Source organism: Macaca nemestrina, chromosome 13 (genome assembly GCF_043159975.1).
Source record: "Macaca nemestrina isolate mMacNem1 chromosome 13, mMacNem.hap1, whole genome shotgun sequence".
Lineage (NCBI taxonomy): Eukaryota > Metazoa > Chordata > Mammalia > Primates > Cercopithecidae > Macaca > Macaca nemestrina.
In genome coordinates this window covers 63,838,426-63,855,215 of record NC_092137.1, presented here as the reverse complement: position 1 = coordinate 63,855,215, position 16,790 = coordinate 63,838,426, and the positions used below count along the sequence as shown (strand labels likewise).

At 38.7% G+C, this 16,790-nt stretch overlaps 1 protein-coding gene across 20 annotated transcripts in view; it reads left to right on the top strand.

The window, feature by feature from the left end:
* WDPC (WD repeat containing planar cell polarity effector) overlaps window positions 1-16,790 on the top strand; it is a 675,061-nt gene that overhangs the window by 188,381 nt on the left and 469,890 nt on the right. For 18 of the 20 annotated variants that reach the window (XR_011611802.1, XR_011611803.1, XR_011611798.1 and 15 more), the window contains exon 1: window positions 7-558. The exons of 1 other annotated variant lie outside the window; for it this stretch is intronic. The gene's annotated coding sequence lies outside the window, so the exon portion shown is untranslated. Of the gene's footprint in view, window positions 1-6; window positions 559-16,790 lie in introns of those variants that run through there. One more of the 20 variants, XM_071076808.1, reaches the window with a different exon arrangement.

Sequence of the window (16,790 nt, the reverse complement as noted above, 5' to 3'; positions counted from 1 at the left end):
GCCGCTGTGATTGGAGGAAGACGACAAGCGCATGATTTGGGGTCAGGAGGAAAGGACCTGCCTGATGGCGCCCGGCAATTGGCGGGAGAGATTTTGTTTGTAACTCCAGGGAGGAGAGAATGACCCCTTAGCGACATCACCCCCCACGCGCGTGACTGAGACTTCGTCCTCCCGTGAGGGTAAACGTGGGAGGTAAAGAGACCTTCCGCTGCGTAAAGCTGGCTCGACCCGGAAACAAAATCATTTAAAAAACGATTCACACTCTGGAAGGGCGGGGGAATTGATGAGTTGGGACGACCGGACAGCTTCTCAGGTTGCTAAGCGACGATGCGGGAACTCGCGCACACCCCGGACTCTTTGTAACACCTGAGGGAACTGTGGTGGCGGCGGCGGCCTGGAGACCCAAGAGACCAAGTGAGCTTGTCCCTCCCTCTCGGGTCCAAGGACCTAGTCCAGGAACCTTCTGCCCGGGTAGTGTCTGGTGATGAGGCGAGAGTTTTGCCGGGACGCCTACTCCGAAGCGGCCAGGAGTCGCGCTTCTTCCCCATCCCGAGGCAGGTGAGCCCTGGCCCGAGGGCAAGGGGTTGTCTTTTAACCTTAAGAGTCCGGACTGCGGTGGTGCGCCGTCCCACTTTGCTTTTATTCACTGGGCGGATGCCTGCTAGTTCGCGGGTGCCTTTACTGAGCGGAGTATGAGGGGCGTGGGAATGCAACTATTCTGCAGGGGGTGGTGCCCTGGAGTAGGTGCACTCCCGATCTCAAATGGAGCTCTTCCAGAATTACATCAAAAATATTTATTGAGCATCTACTTTGTAGGAGGTGAGCCTCTCCCTTCCAGGACGTCACAGTATACGGATCTAATTTTCTCTAAGCCCTCCGTGAATGTTGAGTTTTGCCCATTCTCTTGGAAGAAACAGGGTGCGCCTTATACCATCTTGAGTCTTAAAGTTATGCCAAACCGGCATTTCTGAGGAAAGACTGGCAGCTGAATGGGAGACGCTGGTTGTTTAGTCAGTCAGTCTGAGCTGGTAAAACAACTTAAGAGGTTCTCTTTACAATTAATGCTGCCAAGAGAATTGCTGTGCTCTTTAAAAGCTTGTTTCATGTGGATGTTAAAAGGAAGATACGATGCTCGGGAGTACCATACACAGCATATACGTAATGAAAATGAATAAAACATCTCGATTAGATAACATTGTTAGAACTTCGGTTTTTTCTCTGTCACTGATAAATGAATGCCAAGTAATATCTTTCAATTTTTCTCTATTTCAGTTTGAGGATTTGCTATTTTTGGAAAGGAATGTAATGCTTTACTTTTAGCATTTATTAATGCACCTGAATGACTCTCTTTGTATCGTTTATTCATTTGGCTCTCAGCCAACATACTTTCCTGGTTTTCCTCTTTTATTACTGGTTCTCAGTCCTTCCGAGTTTTAAAATTTTTTTTAGTTGTGATCTCTTAACATTGGGGTGGCTGTATTCTCTGTCTATACTCAATCCCTCAGTGAGCTGATTCATGCGTTGCCATCACTTCAAATGTTACTTTTATGTCAAAAACTCTAATTTATGTGTCTAGTCCTGAATTAGTAGATGTACATTATTCTCAAGCCTAGGTTCTCCGAGTTTTTACTCTCAGCAGTTACGAAAAATTTCTCCCATTTTCCTCCTAAATGAATTATTCCACTAGCTGCTAATAGAAAGATTTTTCCATGTTTTTGTCCTTAAAACTCTCATGATTTTACCTAATGTAAATGACGAGTTAATGGGTGCAGCACACCAACATGTCAGGTATACATATGTAACAAACTTGCACGTTGTGCATATGTACCTTAGAACTTAAAGTATAATAAAACAAACAATCTCATGATTTTTGTCCTTGATTTACAGTGAATTTTACAAGGGAGAGTTTTTATAACCAGAATTCTCACTGCAGTCCTATTCCCATACTCCAACAAGGCCACAAACATGTAAGCCCCCGTATTCCCATCCAGTCCAGACATACAGAATTGAAGTCACCTGTATGGTAGCTCCTGGGCCTTGTTCTGTTTATAGCTAGTTGACCTTGTAAATCAGGTTAAGGAGCATATTAGCACTGATTATAAGTTACCTTTCTCAGGTAATATAATACACTGCAAGAGAAGATGTTTGGTCAGGTGGATATGTCAGCACATTTCCAATTATACTAATAAGATTGTCTCTGTTCTCTTCCTTTTGAACTGTCTTTGGTAATAGCTAATGTCAAGTAGCACAATATGTCATTGCACGTTCATTGTGAGTTTGAATCTCCAGGTGGTTTGTGAATGTGTTGCAGACTTTCATATTTTGTTAAGGCCACAAACAGAGCATTAAACTGTTGTGCTATATTTGGAGATATACTTAACATTTTTTTTTTTGCCCAGCCTCTCATTATTTAGTAAGGTAATATTTAATTCAAATTGTAGAAAATGTTTGAAATACTATTCTAACAACATCCAGCAAAGATATTAAAGGAGCATTAAGTTAAAATCCCTGAAATAGAATGTTGGCTCTTGATACCCAAGGCACTTTGGAACTCACAAGATCTTATGCTTTTTTATAGTATAAAATTATTTAACCTCAGCTAGGTGTGGTGGCTCACACTTGTAATCTCAGCACTTTGAGAGGCTAAGGCCAGAGGATTGCTTGAGTCCAAGAGTTTGAGACCAGCCTGGGCAATATACTGAGACCTTGTCTCTACAAAACATTTTTAAAAAATTAGCTGAGTATAGTGTCATGCACCTGTAGTCCCAGCTCCTCAAGAGGCTGAGGTGGGAGGGTTGCTTGAGCCCAGGAAACAGAGGTTGCACTGGCACCACTTGCACCCCAGCCTGGGTGACAAGGTGAGATCCTGTCTCAAAAAAAAAAAAAAAAAATTATGTAACCTCATATTAATTTTATCTCTAGCATATATAAAATTGTTATAGGTCTAGTTAAAACTCATTCATTTTAATGTTTTCTTTAATGAAGTTCTATTACACTTTTAAGCTATTTTGTAACAATTTTGTTATAATCTGGTTCCTTTTTGTTAAAAATAACAATGTAATATTTACAGAGTACTATAATGTGAAGATGCCTTCACACTGCTGTAGGTCTCAGTAGTTACATTTTTAGAAATATGTGCTTTACCATAGGATCATGTAATTAATAAACAGCCATGTTAGATAATAAAGCGTGATTGAAAATAGGATTATTTATAAAGCAAGATTAAGACTTGTGAAATAAATCAGAGACCAAATTATTACAAATATTTTTTAAAGGAAAGATTGCAGAGCTAAATAGTTGACCTTAGCTGAAAAAAAAAAGTTGACTTTTTACCCTTTTTAAAATTTAAGTGTAATGCTAGGTATCTTGGAAATTATTTGGTTGGCTTAAATGACATGCAGGACATTTTTCAAAGTATTCTCAAGTAATTTCTAAAAGGAATATGTAATATTTAAAAAATAATTATTACATTCACTTCAGTGAATCTTAAACGTAGTAATTCCAAATTTAGTTATGGCAAAAATAAAAGTGCTTGTAATTTAATGTAAAACTGTAGTCACAATGAGAACCACTTTATTACTATGTCTTATAATTTTATACATACACAATTTGTACAGGTTTTTTTTTTTTTTTTTTTGAGACGGAGTCTGGCTCTGTCACCCAGGCTGGAGTGCAGTGGCGCGATCTCGGCTCACTGCAAGCTCCGCCTCCCGGGTTCACGCCATTCTCCTGCCTCAGCCTCCCGAGTAGCTGGAACTACAGGCGCCCGCCACCTCGCCCGGCTAGTTTTTTGTATTTTTTAGTAGAGACGGGGTTTCACCGTGTTAGCCAGGATGGTCTCGATCTCCTGACCTCGTGATCCACCCGTCTCGGCCTCCCAAAGTGCTGGGATTACAGGCTTGAGCCACCGCGCCCGGCCTGTACACGTTTTAAACTATAACATTTGACTAGAATTTTCAGGAATGGTGAAATACAGGATATTTTAATAGAATAAAAGTTTTAATCATGATCATTATGTAGTCAAGTTGCTTCAAGTGGTCAAGTGGTAGAATTGAGTGGAATAATTTCCTAGGACCTCCTCTTTTAACTTTAGGTAAAACAAGATAAAACATCAGGATTCTGTTTGATAGTTACATGTTTCCAGAAGTATGAGCTACCTAACCTTGAGTTTTTTTCAAGTGGAAGGAGCAGAATTTATTGGTCTTAACTTTACTACCTAGCTGTGTGACCTTGAACAAGTTTCCTGGTCTCTATAAGCCTTCATTTATTAATAAAATAAGGCTAATAACACAGAGTGATCATTATATCTGGAAACATAATGTAGCAATTCCATTCTTTTACATACCCACTTAAATCAAGAGAGGTACAAGACATTCATAAGCGCTGTTTCTAAGAGCACAGCTCTAGAAATTACCCATATGGCCATCAATAGGAAAATGTAAAAATCTATTGAAAATGAATAGAACATAGCTACACACCAACATGGATGAGCATCAAAAATACAATGTTGATTGAAAAAAGCAAACCATATAAGAATATATACAGTATGATTTAATTTTTATAAAAATTAAAAATTAGCAACAAATACCATTCAGGATTTCATGCATATCTGGTAAAACCATAAATAAGAGCAGAGGAATGATTAATTCAGAATTCAGGATAGTGGTTGCTTGGGGAGGAGAGTAGGAGATGGGGTATTGGTGTCTTCAAAATATTAGTAATCTTCTTTGTAAGCTGTGTTAGTATGTGGATATTTATTCGTTCATTTATTTTGAGGTCGTCTCACTCTGTTTCCCAGGCTGGAGTGCAGTGGTATGATCATATCACTGCAGCCTTGAATTCCTGGGATCAAGTGATTCTGCTGCCTTGGCCACCCAAAGTGCTTGTATTATAGGCGTGAGCCACTGCATATAGTCTGGTTTTATTTTTTCTTTTAATTTAAGATACACATATACCTCTGACCACTCTTTTTTCTTCTTCTTCTGCTTTGAGATGTGGTCTCGCTAGGTTGCTGAGGCTGGTCTGTAACACCTGGGCTTGAATGATCCTCCTGCCTCAGCCTCCCAGGTAGCTGGGACTACAGGCACTGACCACTCATATGTAATCTATTTTATATAAAACATGGTGACTTAGAACTTTATCTTTTATTATTGAACAGCAAATTTGAGAAAGAATAAAGTCAGTCATGAAACTGGTACCCTAAAATAACTATTTACATTTTTCAAAACAAATTTTTTTTTTTTTTTGAGATGGAGTCTTGCTCTGTCGCCAGGCTGGAGTGCTGTGGTGCAATCTGGGCTCACTGCAAGCTCTGCCTCCCAGGTTCAAGCAATTCTGCCTCAGCCTCCCGAGTAGCTGGGACTACAGGCATGCGCCACCATGCCTAGCTAATTTTTGTATTTTTAATAGAGATGGGTTTTCACTATGTTGGTCAGATGATCTTGATCTCTTGACTTCGTGATCCACCTGCCTCGGCCTCGCAAAGTGCTGGGATTACAAGCATGAGCCACCAGGCCCTGCCAGGTTTTCAAAATTTCGAGGTTAAATTTAAATGTCATCTTGCTATTTGTCTTCCATTTGTCCCATTTGTTCTTTGTTCTCTCTTCTTTTCTTCCTTCTTTTTGATTAATTGAAATTTTTTACAATTCCATTTTATCTCTTTTGTTGGCTTATTGATAGTAACTGTTTATTTTAGTGACTGCTGTAGGGTTTATAGCATACATCCTTTTATCATAGTGTATTTTCAAGTAATATTATACCACTTCATGTATAAAAACCTTTCAATAATTTACTTCCATTTCTCCCTTTCTAACCGCTTTACTTTTACATGTTATGAGCCCCATACAACATCATTGTTATTTTTGCTTAGTCAGTTATTTTTTAGAGATTTAAATAATGAGAACAATATCTTAAATATTCGTCAATATAGTTACTATTTTCAGTCCTTTAATATCTTTTTATAGATCTATATTTCTAATATAGTATGATTTTTCTTCTGTCTAATGTAGTTCCTTTTTAAAAGTATTTCTTGTGGTTAGGATTGGCTACTGAAAAATTCTGTCAGCTTTTGTATGGAAAAATGTTTGTTTGAAAGACATTTTCACCGGGTATAGAGTTCTAGGTTGACAGTTTTTTCTTTCAGTACTTTGAAGATCTTGATCCACTGTTTTTTTTTCATTTGCCTTGTTTCTGATGAAAAATCTGCTATCATCTTTATCTTTCTGTATTTGTACTTAAGTTTCTGTTTTTCTCTGGCTGTTTTAACATTTTTCTCTTTATTACTGGTTTTGAGTAATTTCATTATGATGTGCCTTGCAAGTGTAATCTTTTTCGTGTTTCTTATGGTTGGGGTTTAGGGAGCTTCTTGGATCCATAGGTTTGTAGTTTTCAATGAATTTGGGGAAATTTTGACCTTGTTTCTTGAAATTTTTTTTCTATTTTTTCTGTCTGCCCTTTGATTCTTGCACTATTTTGGGGATGACAGTTATATGTATTGTGAGCTGACTGAAGTTGTCACAGCTCATTGGTGCTCTGTTTATTTTTAAAATTCTCTTTTCTTTCCAGGTTTCATTTTGTAAAGTTTCTGTTGCTAGGTCTTCAAGGACACCAATTTTTTATTTGGCAATGTCTAATAATGCTGTTCATTCTATCCAATATATTTTTCATATATACTTTTCATTTCACATGTTGTTTTTATGTGTAGAAGTTGGATTTGGGTCTTTTAAAAAATATATTTCATGTCTACTACATTTGTTTAACATGTGGAATACAGTTATAATCATTGTTTTAATATTCTAGTCTCCAGATTATAAATGTCTGCCAGTCCTGGTTTGGTTTTAATTAATTATTTTTCTATTATGGGCCATATTTTTTTTTGAGACGGAATCTCCCTCTGTCGCCCAGGCTGGAGTGCAGTGGCCGGATCTCAGCTCACTGCAAACTCCTCCTCCCGAGTTTACGCCATTCTCCTGCCTCAGCCTCCCGAGCAACTGGGACCACAGGCGCCTGCCACCTCACCCGGCTAGTTTTTTGTATTTTTTAGTAGAGACGGGGTTTCACCGTGTTAGCCAGGATGATCTCGATCTCCTGACCTCGTGATCCGCCCATCTTGGCCTCCCAAAGTGCTGGGATTACAGGCTTGAGCCACCGCGCCCGGCTTTGGGCCGTATTTTTATACTTCTTTGGAAGTCTGGTAATTTTTTAAATTAAATGTCAGATTGCGAATCTTACATTTCTTTTTCTTTTTTTTAAGATATGGTTTTGCTCTGTTGCCCAAGCAAAGAGAGCGTGGCAAGTGCAGCCTCAGCCTCCCAGGCCCAAGCAATCCTCCAGCCTCAGCCCCCAAATAGCTGGGACTGCAGGTGTGCACCACCATGCCTGGCTAATTTCTTGTAGTTTTTTGCAGATACAAGGTTTTGCCATGTTTCCGAGGCTGGTCTCGAACTCCAGGACTCAAACGATCCACCCATTTCAGCCTCCCAAAGTGCTGGGATTACAGGCCTGAGCCACCATGCCCAGCCTGAATGATTTTATCTTTCTATAAATAGCTTTGAGCTTTATTCTGTGATGCAGTTAAATATTTGAAATTAGTTTAATTTTTTCAAAACTTGCTTTTAAGATTTATTAAGTATTAGTCAGGATCTGAGTAGTGCTTAGCTACTAGGGCTAATAATTTCCTACTCCTGAGCCAAGACTTTTCTGTATACTCTACCCAATGACTGTGAATCACAAAGTTTTTCTGTCGGGCTGGTGAGAACAGGCACTATTCCCAGCCCGATATGAGTGCCAAGCACTGTTATCTGTAATCATTTCTGGTTGCTCTTTCTCCAGCCTCATGGTTTTATAATATGCATGTGCTGTCAGTACTCAGCTGAATTCTCAAGGGGATCCCTCTGAAAATCTCTGGAGTTCTCTCTGTATGATTCTCCCTCTCCAGGGAACTAACTACCTTGTCTTCTCCAGTTTTTCAGTTCTGTCTCCTCAACTCAAGTTGTTGCTGGGCTACTCCTGGTTTCCCCTTCCTTGCACTGTACATTCTCTCACACAAAGACATATGGAAATATGTCTTATGGAACTAAGCTCTAACACAGCTTTGTATGCCTACCACGTTGGTTTTTAGTTCCTACTTTTTGGTGAAGAGAAGTGCTCTCTCTTACAAACTCAGCTATTTTTTTTAGTCTTTTATTTTGAAATAATTTCAAATTTACTGAAGAGTTGTAAGAATAGTGAAAAGAACTTCTAAGGCCCCCTCAGCTACATTTACCATTTTTTTTTTTTTTTTTTTTGAGACGGAGTCTCGCTCTGCCGCCCAGGCTGGAGTGCAATGGCCGGATCTCAGCTCACTGCAAGCTCCGCCTCCCGGGTTCACGCCATTCTCCTGCCTCAGCCTCCCGAGTAGTTGGGACTACAGGCGCCCGCCACCTCGCCCGGCTAATTTTTTGTATTTTTAGTAGAGACGGGGTTTCACCGTGTTAGCCAGGATGGTCTCGATCTCCTGACCTCGTGATCCGCCCGTCTCGGCCTCCCAAAGTGCTGGGATTACAGGCTTGAGCCACCGCGCCCGGCCTACATTTACCATTTTAAACATGTTGTCACATTTGCTTTATCACATGTTCCCACCACACTATCCCCTTGCCACACATTACTTTCAAATGATTTTTTCTGAATGATTCGAGAGTAAGTTGCAGACAATGTGTCCTTTTATATTCCTATATTCTTCAGTGAATATATTCCAAAGACAAGGGCATTCTTTTGCTTAACCACTATTACAGTTAGGAAACTTAACATTGATGTATACAATTATCTAATATACTCTCCTGTTGACCCGCTGCCAGTTGTCTCAGTAATGTCCCATGATGTTTTTCCCCTCATACAGGATTGTGCATTTAATTTAGATGTCATATCTCTTTAATCTCCTGTAATCTGGAACAGTTTAACGGCCCTCTTTGTCTTTCATGACATTAACATTTCTGAAGAGTATAGGCTAGTTTTTTGGAGACTGTCCCTCAATTTGTGTTTGTTTGATTTTTTTGTGTGATTAAATTCAGGTTTGTATTTTTGGGAGTAAGATTACGTAGGTGATGTTGTGGCCTTATCAGGGCATTAAATTAGTATGTGTTATTATTTATGATGTTGATTTTAATCATTTGGTTAAGGTATTCCACAGATTTCTTTACTATAGAATTACTGTTTCTTCCCCTTGTAATTAATAATCAGTGGGGACATACGTTGAGACTACATTAATATCCTGTTTCTCACCAAACTTTTACTCATAGTTTTAGCACTCATTGATGATTTTTGCCTGGATCAGTTATTACTATGGTTGTAAAATGATTTTCAAAGTCTGTCATTTTTTCACCACTTAGTAAATGGCATTCTATTGTAAGTTTGGGTTTTTCCTTCTCATCTGCCTTTGTTTGCTGCTCCTATAACAAATACCACAAACTGAGTGATTTATAAAGAATAGAAGTTTATTTGGCTCGTAGTTCTGGAGGCTGGGAAGTCCAAGAGTGTGGCATTGGCTTCTGGTGAGGGTCATCTCATGGCAGAAGGCATCACATGGCAAGCAAGTGTGAGAGACAGAGAGAGGGAGGGGGCTGAACATATTGGGAGCCCACTCCCACAGTAACTAACCCATCCTCATGATAACATTAACCAGTTTATGAGGACAGAGCCCTCATGGCCTAATCGCCTCTTAAAGTCCCCACCTTTTAATACTATTATAATAGCAATCAAATTTCAACTTGATATTTGGTGGAGACATCCAAACTAGCATTATCTATCTTGTCTGTCTATCTGTGTATCTACCTACCTACCTATCCAATCTATCTACTCTGTTTGGATTCATGACTTCTCATTTTATTTAGTGGATTGCATCAGTACTAAAGGCTTTGTTTTTCTTTAAGTGATTGTTGATGGTTTTTTTTTTTTTTTTTTTTTTTTGTGAGATGGAGTCTAGCTAGCTCTGTTGCCCAGGCTGGAGTGCAGTGGAGTGATCTTGACTCACCACAACCAATGCCTCCTGGGTTCAAGTGATTCTCCTGCCTCAGCCTCCTGAGTAGCTGGGTTTACAGATGTGTGCCACCACACCCACCTGTGTTTTGTACTTTTAGTAGAGATAGGGTTTCACTATGTTGGCCAGGCTGGTCTCGAACTCCTGACCTCCAGTCATCCACCCACCTTGGCCTCCCAAAGTGCTGGGATTACAGGCATGAACCACTGCGTCCAACCAGTTGATGACTTTTTTCTAATTTGGCATGACTTAATAACAAGAATGAGCTAAACATCAACACAGATGATCTTTGATTTAGCATCTTTTATTTAACACTTATTTACCAGCCTCCAGACTGTGTGAGGTGCCCATTCCTAGTCCACTCAGGTTTATGTGTGGGGCACAGTTGGAGAAGAATTATGTTTATAGCACACATGATCTTCTATTTAGCACTTTTAGTGAAAAGTGATATAAGATGCCCTTTCAATTATTTTCTGGAGAACATAAGGAACAGAGACCACCTCAGATGCTTTGTCATAGGATGCTATAGTGTAAGGATATGCATGATAATAAGAAGAGACAAATTTTGACCACTTAGGAAGACCTCAGGGGAACCCAGGGAAAGCCAAACTGTGAGATTCCAGTCCTATTCTCTCCTCTCCTAAATAGGAACAAATAGGGCCGTTATTTGAGCCTCATTAAGAATAAGTGAATCTCATGGAGAATAGAATCGATATGCCATTCTAGAATCTCCAAAAGTTACGGGTTCTGTGTTACCTGTCCTAGCTTCAGCAGTCCACAGATCTTAATTCTAGTGTTTTATCAATAACCTAACTTTTAAAATCTTTCTGCTTTTCTTCGTGCTCTTGTCTGGGTGTCCATAGTTCCTTGGAGAGACAGAGATGGATTGGCCTAGGAGTTCATCGCTGCTGTTGTTTTGGCAGAGCTTCCCCTCTTAAGTTTCTCGTGTTTTACTTACCAACCTCCAGGCTATGTCAGGTGCCCATTCCCAGTCCACTCAGGTGTGGGCATGGTTGGAGAGGAATCATGATGTTTAGAACACATATTTCTTTTCATGGAATATCTTGTGGCTCCCCTTGTGGTAGGGTTGGTGGAAAGGCAGTTTTCATAAGTTGCTATTATAGATATTAATTGGCAATATGGATTTGCATCCTGTTCTTCATCCTAGAGACAGAGTCCTACTCAGGGCTCTACTCTGCCTGTAGGTAATATAAGCTAAGTGGTTTATTTTTTTGAGTTATTTTTGGAATACTGATATGGTGAGGTTTATTTAAATTTATTTTAAATAATAATGCTGAAAATTGGTATAAAACTGGGACAAGGATTTCCAGTAATTTGATACCTTGTATTATTCACTAAAATTATTGTGAAACCATAACTGTTAATTGAGTCTGCCTTATTAATTTGACTTGATTAAGAGTTATAAATATAACACAGTGTATTTTTTTAACTTTTCTGTTATTACCGCGTCATTTAGTATTTCCTTAAAAGAGTTATTCAGTATTTCTGTGAACATCTGTGTATATTATTTGCAGTTAACATTTTCCAGAAGCCAAAACTAGACTTCCCACAATGTATAATTTACCTTTGAAGATTTCCTGTGTTGGATATCACTTGTTCATGTGTTCTTGTTATTTAATATGAATGAAATATTAATAACTAATTATTTAAAGTGCAGTATTTAAGTTAATTCCATGTATAATTAAAAAATTTAAATACATTAACATTTCACAACATAGTCTATGATTGGGATTAGGACTGTTTGTGTTTGCTGTTCAAATACTCAGTATAATATTTGATATTTGGATAAACTGCTATTTTTCATATCAAGTATATTTGTTTAAAATTTTAAAGGGGATAGACCAGGGAGCTTGGAAAATTTGTATTTGACATAAAATTATTGATTATTTTCAGATATTAAAAATGTAGAACAGTTTTTGGCAATCTCACAGGCTTACATGACTATTAGATTTTGCAGGTTTGCATCCTTTAAAGATATGTTACTTTTTCTGTCTACATAAAATATTTAATTTCTGGGTCATGCTTGAAATGGGATAAAGGAAGGGAAAAGTGAGATGAGATGCCTTTTCACTTCTTTTCTAGAGAACATAAAACTGCATTTCCGTTCAGCAGACTCTCCCAAACAATAAACTTTATTTACAGGAAACACATCTTTAATTTAAGGTACAATACTTTCCATGTACATTGTGTGAATTGTTAGGGGTGTTGACAGTTCAAAAGCTGTCTTACTGAACCAATTATTTACAACAAGCCCAGGCCAGCCAGAACTACTTTGAGAAGGGGGATATAGACTTACTAATATATGGCAAGATTACTCTAGAGACATGAAGTCTGGGTTTTGGCTTCAGGAAATATCACTTTGGAAATTACACTTTAGGTCGGATTAAATATAAAAAGTTGAAATATGCATCTAAAATGAATTAAGTTACCATATTGACTAGAACTTCTTGATTGCAAAGGGATTTTTAAAAAGCATTTTTGTTACTGTTATTTGAAATTACATTCAGAATGTTTGAAACTGCATTGTGGAACTACTTTATAGTGAAGACTTCAAAAGAACATGGTCTTTTCTGGCTAGGAAAATCTGATTGTATTATTAAGTTACCTGTGAGAAACCTATTAATGATGGATATTTAGATATGATTTATGATATAATTAGAAGTATATGTTTGGTCTCTTCCCCTGGTTCCTGGCACACAACAACCCAAACCCTTGGAATCTCTAAAGTGATACGTGTTTTTTGTATGCTAATGAGATGACTGGTAGCTGGAGGCTCCTGGATAGCCTCAGGATAGGGGGGCTGGTTGCTAGAGGAACCAACTTTGTGATTAGAGGGTTGGCTCTTTCAGCTGAACCCCACATCCTATAGAAGCTGAAGATTGGATAGATTCCCCTTTGACTATTGATCTAATCAGTCATGCCTACATAAAGAAACCTCCATAAAAATCCAAAAGGACAGGGTTCAGAGAGCTTCTGGATAGTTGAACAGCTGGAGGTGCCTGCAGAGTGGCATGCCCAAAGAGGACATGGCACTCTCTGCCCCTTCCCACATGTCTTATGCATCTCTTCCATCTGGCTGTTCATCTGTATCCTTTGTAGTAACTTTTATGATAAATGGATAAGTATAAGTAAAGTGTTTCTCTGAGTTCTGGGAGCCACTCTAGCAAATTAATTGAACCCAAAAAGGGGTTCGTGGGAACCCTGATATATAGCCAGTTGGTCAGAAGCACAGGTCACAACATGGGGTTTGTGATTGGCATCAGAAGTGGGGGTGGGGGACAATCTTGTGGGACTCAGTCCTTACCTGTGGGATCTGATGCTATCTCCAGGTAGATAATGTCAGAATTGATTTAAATTATAGGACGACGCATTTGGTATCTATTAGAGAATTGCTTGTAGTGTGCAGAGAAACGCACATACATCTGGTATGAGAAATGTGTTGAGTGGTGTGTGAGGGTAGGAAAAACACTTTGGTTTGTCCTGTCTCTATACTGTATCTAATTGAAAAGATAAAATTACTTAACTGTGTGCCTGTAAAAAGGAAATAAACTCTTGATGCCAAATTATGAATTGTGCTCTCATTGTATTAAAATACATATACAACTGGATGAAGAGTTAAAATGCCAGAGTTAGTCTAGGATTCATGTTATTTACTGGATTCCTATTCTAAATAATATAAATTGTCTCCCATTTAAATATTGGCACAATTATTTTCTGTATTGTCTATCATATACATACACGCACACATGTGTTTGTATATACTGAATGCTGTATACTTTATATGTGTAAGTATATTGTATAGTAAATATTTTTAGTTGTATGCAGTATATATACTGTATTGTAAATAAGATATATTTAGTAGTATACAGTATATATACTGTATAGTAAATATCTTTAGTAGTATACTACATATAGTATAGTAAATATCTTTAGTTATACAGTATATATACTGTATATACAATGTATATAATATATACAATATATACCATATATACTGTGTATGCATATATGTACATACTATATATGTGTATATAATATATACAATATATACCATATATACTGTGTATGTATATATGTACATACTATATATGTGTATATAATGTATATGTTTTATATGTAGACATACTATCTATAGTAGAGAACAATACATTTCTAGAGTATTTCTATTATGTAATATAGAGAAATAATCATTGTATTGATCCCAAGTCTGTTTAGTTATAGCAGTTGTCCCCTAGGCAGCCCTCCTTTGCCATGTTTTTCTTTTTTTTTTTTTTGAGACGGAGTCTTGCTCTGTCACCCAGGCTGGAGTGCAGTGGCCGGATCTCAGCTCACTGCAAGCTCCTCCTCTCGGGTTCACGCCATTCTCCTGCCTCAGCCTCCCGAGTAGCTGGGACTACAGGCACCCGCCACTTCGCCCGGCTAGTTTTTTGTATTTTTTAGTAGAGACGGGGTTTCACCGTATTAGCCAAGATGGTCTCGATCTCCTGACCTCATGATCCGCCCGTCTCGGCCTCCCAAAGTGCTGGGATTACAGGCTTGAGCCACCACGCCCGGCCCTGCCATGTTTTTCAAGGTTGCATTACAGAATTATTGATGACGGATATGTAGGTTTATCTTTCTATTTTAACCTTCTACCAAGCAGACCATTTTTAAAGGATAAAGTTAAAAAGTGAATATGATCATGATTCTCAAAACAATATAAAATGATAATTTGTCAAAGATTATATTTAACTAAATAATGATATTATTGCCAGTTGAAGTACCACATATTGAATGCAAAACTGGCAAAACTGATGAATATCCACTGAGCAATAATCAGTACCATTCTACAGGACATAATTTGCATTTCTATGGATGGGAATTATTTGTATTATTATCAGTTTTCTACAACTTTTCTCTCTACAGAGTTGTAGCATGGCCTAGTCAATGACAGTCAAATGGACAAGCTAGCCAAAACACTCACTGAAGTTCAGTCTTTTACATTTTTTTTCTTATTGTTCAATACTGTTACGCCTGGTACTTCATATTAGCTTGATTTTAGTAGCTTCAGTAGAATAATTGATTCATGTCTACCCATGTTTTAAATTTATTCATGTCTACCCAAGATGGAAATTCTGTGAGGGGTAGGCACCTTAAATGCATGAATCTATAAATGAATAAAATGATGTTCTTGATATAAAAGCAGAAATTGATTGGTTAAAACCTGTGTCCTGATTCAGAAAGGAGAAGAAAATAGGGTTTTTCTAAATCTTATTTCAGTTGTAATGAGGGAGCCAGTTATATAAAGGAATCCAGCAATGAATCCTTTTTTTTTTTTTTTTCTGAGACAGGTCTTGCTCTGTTGCTCAGGCTAAAGTTCAGTGGCATGATCATGGCTCACTGCAGCCTCCACTTCCTGGGCACAGGTGATCCTGGCCTCAGTCTCTTGAGTAGCTAGGAGTAAAGGCACATGCCACCAGCCAGTTGAAATTTTTTTTTTTTTTTTTGTACAGAAGGGGTCTTGCTATTTTGCCCTGGCTGGTCTCAGACTCTTGGTCCCAGTCAGTCCACCTGCCTTGGCCTCCAAAAGTGCTGGGATTTTAGGTGTGAGCCACCATGCCTGGCCAATGAATACTTTTGAAGAGCAGAAATCCTCTTCTAACTAAAGTTGTCCTGCCTTATGTGTTTAAAAAATGAGAGCTTTGTATATCAGATCTTAAGTTGGGCATACCTTTTTTTTTTTTTTATTTTTGAGACAGAGTGTTCGCCCAGGCTGGAGTGCAGTGGGGTGCATCTCGGCTCACTGCAAGCTCCGCCTCCTGGGTTCACGCCATTCTCCTGCCTCAGCCTCCTGAGTAGCTGGCACTACAGGTGCCCGCCACCACGCCCGGCTAATTTTTTTTGTATTTTTAGTAGAGACAGGGTTTCACCATGTTAGCCAGGATGGTCTCTATCTCCTGACCTCGTGATCCACTAAGTTGGGCGTAACTTTTAACTCCAAAATAATTAGAAGCACTGAAGCAAGGAAAAAGCAAGCATGACAAGTTATTTTTACAAATTTCTCATATTGTATGATTTTGACCTCTTTACTCTCTTGCTAGTGATTTATGCTGTCCAAGTGTTTTTTGTTTTTTTTTAAATTGAGACAGAGTCTCACTCTGTCGCCCAGCTGGAGTACAGTGGTGCAATCTCGGCTCACTGCAACCTCCACCTCCCAGGTTCAAGTGATTCTCCTGCCTCGGCCTCCCAAGTAGCTGGGATTACAGGTGCCCACCACTATCCCTGGCTAATTTTTCTATTTTTAGTAGAGATGGGGTTTCGCCTTGTTGGCCAGGCTGGTCTCAAGCTCCTGATTTCAGGTGATCTGCCCACCTCGGCCTCCCAAAGTGCTGGGATTATAGGCCTGAGCCACCATGCCCAGCCTACTGTCCAATTTATAATTAATAATAACATATTAGAAATAACTTACAGCTGGATACCCTTTTTATTTGGGGCAAATACTACACATGATAAAGTAGGTTCTACCTATCTCCTCCTGGCAGTTAGACTGAGCCAATCAGATAGTAGTCCTGCCCAGGGCACTTACTCTTAGGGAAACTATTGGTGTTAGATTAGTTAGATTAGATGAAGTAGCTGTGGAATAGTTGAGAGTCTAGCAGTATGGGGGTAGGGAGTGAAGAAAAGTGTTCAGTGGGTGTTGTGGGAAGTCAGGGACCCGGAATGGAGGGACCGGCTGAAGCCATGGCAGAAGTACATAAATTGTGAAGATTATATGGAC